Source organism: Cibotium barometz, chromosome 14, assembly GCF_041138505.1.
Source record: "Cibotium barometz isolate CiBa-2024 chromosome 14, ASM4113850v1, whole genome shotgun sequence".
NCBI classification, from domain to species: Eukaryota; Viridiplantae; Streptophyta; class Polypodiopsida; order Cyatheales; family Cibotiaceae; genus Cibotium; species Cibotium barometz.
In genome coordinates this window covers 54,965,299-54,971,968 of record NC_141059.1, presented here as the reverse complement: position 1 = coordinate 54,971,968, position 6,670 = coordinate 54,965,299, and positions in this window count along the sequence as shown.

Genomic DNA, 6,670 nt, shown 5'->3' with positions numbered 1-6,670 from the left:
GAAAAAGCAAGCTCAATTTGTACGCACGTCTATTATTAGCTCCTTGGGCTATTTTTATGAATAAAATTCTCTAAATACTCAAGTCGTGGAAGTGGAGCTACACACTTGAGGGGGGAGATTGCACCCAATCTTGTCTTGATGGTGATGTTATTCTATTTCTCTTGCCTTGTGTTATGCTGTGTTATGCTGTGTTATTTAATTTCAATTTAATTCAATTCCATTTGCATGCAGCATGCTTGGACTTTGTGAAGATGCCCATCGGAGAATTCTCCATCTAGCCCAATGAATTGGGCGTCCCAATTGGCAATCTATGGAGCCATTAATCCATGCACCCAAATGGAGATCTTCACACAAAGTGTATTCTACATTTCCCTCCCATGCATAAAACTTGCGTATATTTATGCTAATCAAGCAAGGTAGAGATGCCCAAAAGGTCAATGCAAAGCCGCACAACGCCAAGGTCCGCATTGTTCGGTAATCCAAAATTTCACTCCCCAGCGATGCTCTATAATGCTTCCCTTTCCATGGCACTGCCATGCTTTATGAAAGCGGGATGAATTGCCACTAAAATTTAAAAAGAGGCTCAAGAAGCACTAGATCCATTCAACCATGTGTGGCAAGCCACCCATTGTTCACAGTTTACCAATATACATGCTACACTTGGGTGTCCTAAATTCATTCATACATTCTCGTAGACAACCTAACCTCATTCACACCTATCTTATCAGCCAGTGTCATTACATATCAACACCCAATTTCCTATCTAAAACTATGTAAGAGTCGAAGAAAACAACATAAAAGTGTCAAAGAAAGCAATGTTGGAGTTTTTGCTGGAAGAAGCTTTTATAGGGGTCCACTTTTTGCCCAATGCCCATGCATGCTACCTACAATATATCCACAGGCTTGGGAGTCAATTGAATGGAAATTCAAGATTATCAAAGGATAGACTAACAAGGGTAAAAAGTGGAGTATATTTCTCATTTGAGATGAAGACAAAGCTTCAAACTAGTACATGCCTTGGAATAGGGTCCGATTGTGCCATTCTTTTTTAGAGTACTACATCCAAGAACAATGCAAAGCTCAAAAGAAAAGGTTGAAAATACTAATCAAGGAGTCATGAAGGGCATGTGGTACCTAGGAAGAGTAATGAGCTAGAAGGAAGTTGGGAAATGGTACGAAAGAGACAATGGATCCTTTTGATCCTTTGGATCATCTTTCAAATGTGGAGATTCATCTAGCATGGTATCAAATAACCAAGGGAGCTAGATGTCACACGTATGATCTTGTTGCTAATCAATCAGTGCCCTTGCCTTAGCAAATTTGGGCTATGATTTGGTATTAAAGAAATATCATCTAATGCATATGACTACAAAATCTTCAATGACTATGCAAGGGACACAAAAGGTAACTTGATTCACATAGAGTAATAATGCTTAAAATTTTTACAAATGGATTATGAATTTTATTCTATTGATTAATTGTTAAACATGAGATATTCATGTGTTAAATTAAGAGAAATTGCATAAGATAGAAATATGTTAGATCAATATAGGTAGGGAACTTGTAATTTGTGTCTTTAATCCCATCTTGGATTAACAAGTATGCTCCTTCATTTGAGGACATTAATAAGTGTCATGCAAAGGCACTATAAAAGTTGTAACATTATGAGACATTGGCCACCCAAGGCCTTAGTTAGTAAATTTTGGGTGCCGAAGTGTGAATAAGGGCCAGTTGTATATAAGTCATTTTCTCATAATGAATGGACACAATCCCCCTTTGTACTATGAGGGCTATTGCCTTGTCTTGAGAGAGAGTGTGAGAGTGTACTCTAGTACATGTGCCTTCTTCTATGCTTGTATGCTTATGTAGAGGACTGAGAGAGAGAGAGAGAGAGAGATTGCTTTGTGCGGTGGTACGAGCGACTCTACGACGGTGACAGCATGGAGGTGGAACTTGGAGGATTGGAGCTTCTCAAAGTGAGTTTGGAGACCTCAAGGGACATGAGCTCGAAGCATTGGTAAGTTCCCTACGACAATTGTGATCCATTGCTTCTTTCAATGATGAATTTTTAGAGTTCTTTCTTGGGAGGTGTGATACCCCATAACATTTTTGGTGCCACTACTGGGAAGCACTATTGTTTCTTTTGTCCTCTCCGAGTTACAGCTCCCACTACGTATCACCAAAACACCCATTGTTCCTTTGGAATATTCTATCATGGTATGGTTGGATTTTCCCTACAGGCAATGATGTTAAGCGCAAACACACATTGATTAGCCCTCAAGCTAGTGATAACATCATGACAACAGACACTTGGGTGTCATAGGGACAACCTAAACTCATCCCTACAAGCAGTAGTCTTGCAAGAGGAGCCAATGGATAAAACATTGAAGTTCCATGTTACTTTAGATACACTACTCCAACACAATCGATGACGATATGGAATTTACATTCCATGTTACCCTAGATTCCCTTGAGTATGATGTCATCCTTGGCGGAACTTGGATAAGTGAATCGTTGTATTCACTAGATGAATCCATGCAATTAGTCACCTTGAACACTCCTGTAGGCAATGTACAATTGCTATTATGGGAGAAAGAAACCTTGCAGGAGCTGGAACTTCCAACATATCTTACTGAAAAGATCCCTAGGATTTTGGTGGGATTGAAAATTTTAAATAAAATCACCATAGCTCAAGCACAGATTTATCCAACATGAGAAAACAATCTCATGACTCTCGAGCTATGGGATTTGTTAGGTCAACCTACACTCACGGCACATCCATAAAGGATTACCTTTACACAAGACTTGTACATGCCATGTATGGGGTACTTTGAACATACAATGTATATTGAAACTAACCCCCTCACTTGCAAGTTTTTTATGGTTGAGTATGTATTAGAAGTAGATTTGATCTTGGGGCATAAATGGACTATTGCTGCCCAAGCACTGTGCTTTGCTAGCGATAGAGTCATCATGATGATCAAAGACAAAAAGTTGACAATACCATATTTCAAGGAAGAGGATCCAACTTTAATGGATATCTATGGTACTGAATGCAAAAGGATACAAGTCTCTTCCACAAAAGCCCCTCTACACAATGACCTACCATCTACGTGAATGACCGACTCCTCTGATAAAGCATCTACTCCTTTAACACCATCCTCACGTATGAAGTTCAATGCCAAAACCTTGCAATCAGCAGCTATTCCTGAAGAAGTTCCTAGAGCCAAACCATCTATCTCTAACAAGGAAATCAAAGGAAAGACCCCGGAGCCTATGGATCTTCATCGACAAACCTCACCAAAGGAGATAATCACATGCTCAAAGGCCTCGTCATCGACAACCACTCCACAAGAGACTCTTACCTCATCATCATCATCAACAACGCCCATGAGTCTCAAACTTGTAGCCTCATGGTCCAACCAAAGTCAAGGAGGGCCCCAAACCTTCCACACCAACCCAAAAGAAAACTCCACCAAGACTATCACAATCACGATATCTTAATAGTATCAAAATGTGGGTGGAGAAGCAGCTACTTGTAGCTCAAGGCTGCTATGAAGGTGCCAATCAAATTTGGGTGCCTCGACAGTCAAAACCTCTTCCTCAACGCAGCACTCAGAGGCCAAGGAAGAAGAAGAGTACTCCACAACACCATCCACAAAATCCTATGTTAGTTCCTCAAAGAACTCCACCAATGTAACAAGTGTGGATACCAAAAACACTGCTACACTCAAAAGGGAACTATCAAAGAAATACAAAAGCTTGGGTCCCCAAGTGCATAACAAAGTCCCTTAAGCTTGCACAAAGAAAAAAGCCTCAACACCAAGCACATCGGCCACCAAATTACAGTGTTTGTCAAAGATGGGTGCCTGTGTATGTACTTCAACAACAAGGATACTATGATGGTAATTCCATCATATGGTTGCCAAAATCGAACAATGTGAAGAAAACCTCACCACGCCGACTTCAATCCCAACAAGTTCACCTAAAGTTCAACAAGAATGGAGGCCCAAGCAACAGCAAGTAAATCACTCAACCACTCTCGTGCATTTAGCACTAACACAAGAGTTTATCTGTTTAAGGCAAACAATCAGCAGTCTTCCCTATTGCCTCGACATCATTTCAGCAACAAATTCAAGAATCAATATGGAGACTTAGGAAAACATCAAGAACAAAATAACAATGCTCTTGTCACCCGTCTGGAAGTGATAAATGAGCACACAAGAAGTTGTTGCTTGCAAATCATGACCTAGATGACCCATAAAATTTATATTTTAAAAAAAAATCCTCGGGGTCAAAACCTGTAACTTCACTGAATTAGGCCGTCTCACGAAATAACCCCTCACGGCCAAAATCCTGCAATCTTTGCTCACATTCATAGCATCCATAAAGCAAAATTTTATCCCACTTCAACATCGGTGACACATCTAAGCGATCAAAGGGAAAACATGGTAAGTTTAAATTGTAGTGGTAAAGATAATTACACCAAGTTTTTGTAAACTGAAGCAAATAGATCATTCAAAACACCAAGCTTTTATAAACTGAAGCAAATAGTGGTAAAGACAATTACATCAAGATTTTGGAAATTGAAGCAAATAGATCCTTAAAAACACCAAGCTTTTGTAAAATTAAGCAAACATATCATTCAATAGGAGCAAGATCGAAAAGCTCCACTAGTTTTCATCCCAACCGACACATCCATGAGAGCAGTATTTCCCACACCATTGATATCAAAGGTATAATAATAGTCAAGTAGCTATAAGAACACTAGGCTTGAAAGAAACTAAAGCCATAAGAACACTAGGCTTGAAAGAAACTAAAGCCATAAGAACACTGGCTTGAAAGCAACCAAAGCCATAAGAATAACCATAAGAACACTAGGCTTGAAAGCCCTGCCTACATCTCGTAGAAGCTGTAACCTATCCTCTCTAACTCTATGTTGCTTCATCTCCTACAACACCAATAAAAGATTTGATTTTATTTAGGATCATGGGATAGCTCTAACCTATCCTCTCTAACTCTATGTTGCTTCATCTCCTACAACACCAATAAAAGATTTGATTTTATTTAGGATCATGGGATAGCTCTAAAGAAACTTACAACATGCATTTTAACATAGTAGTTTGTGATGTTAAAGGTAATTGATAATGGTTAGATTGGTAGTACCATTCCTATCTTCGAAGCCACATTGGGGCTACTTCGATGGTGGCATCATCAATCTATTCAGAATGAGCTTTAAAAAAGATGCTCCATAATTTGACCTAGACATTAATGTTAGAATGCTTAATTTGAAGATGCCAATTTTGCACATGTCTTGTCAACAAACAAATAAAAGAAAAGCAATTAGTCTTAAAAACTTGCAAAAATAAAAAGGATGATGACCTAAACAAGCGTTTAAGCCATCAACATGAACTCATAATAATAAACACATTATGAAGAGAATTTGAAGATCACAAGGTTATTATCCATAATATGAGTCTCAACCATAAATTGCACATGACTGTTTAACTTTAAATTCCATTAAAATCGGGTGCATTCAAACTTTTTATGACTAGAAAAAAGGAAAATGAGATATCTTAATGTAGCCTTTTTCTTTTTACCGGCGCTTGGCTCTATACTCTTAGAGTGTTTTTGTTCATTTTTCCTGAATTTCATTGAGTATTATGAGATTCAGGGTTTTTTCTACTTGGAGACTTTTCATGGTTTTTTAAATTAAAAAATAGGGTTTTGAATTAGCCACGATTTTACTATGCCTATCTAGGCTCTTTCTTGTATTTTATCGCTTTCCCTCCTTTTCTATAAAGAGAAAATTCAAATCTCTGTGTGTAGCCATGCTCTCATTTCTTACTTCAAATTCTTCCTTTCCTTCCATTTTCACATTAACGGCATCTTTTCAAGTGTGGGATCATTTTTTAAAGACAAGTGAGATAATGAAGGGTATGTTGAATCTTTGGTTTCATTTAGTTGGAACCAAATATTAATCTTTCCCTTCATTTATCTTTTTGTTCAAAGATAACACATAAAAATCAAAGAAGAAGAGAGCTATGGAGGTATGTTTTCTATCATGTTGGTGATTTGTTATGTTTCAATGGTCAATAGTTGTACTTAACGTTGTTCTTAAGATGATTTTATCATGGTTTAATGTAGTTTATTACATCAATGTATTTTAATATTATGGTTCAATGTATTGTTTGATGAAGATCAATGCTATGTTACTATTGTATTTTTTTTGTTATTATTATTGTTATATATTTTGTGTTAAGTTTAGGTTAATAGTTGTGTTTAATGATAATTTTATATGAGAGCAAAGTTTCATGCTAAGCTAATTCTTAGTAACATTGTTTATTTTAGGTTATTTTTTAGTGTGTAATGTTTCTTTAAGTAGATTTAATGTATTTTATTATTGTGGTTCAATGTGTTATATTTGAAGAAGATTATTTTTATGGGTTAATTTGTTACTATTATATACGTAATTTTTTATTATTATTTAATGTTATATATTTATTATTGTTAGTTATGGATAGTTGAATACTATGTTACTGTTATATATATTTTTGTTGTTAGTTATGGATAGTTGAATACTATGTTACTGTTATATATATTTTTGTTGTTATGGTTTAATGTTATTGAATAATAGTGCATATATTATGAGCTTATTTTGCTACTTTAT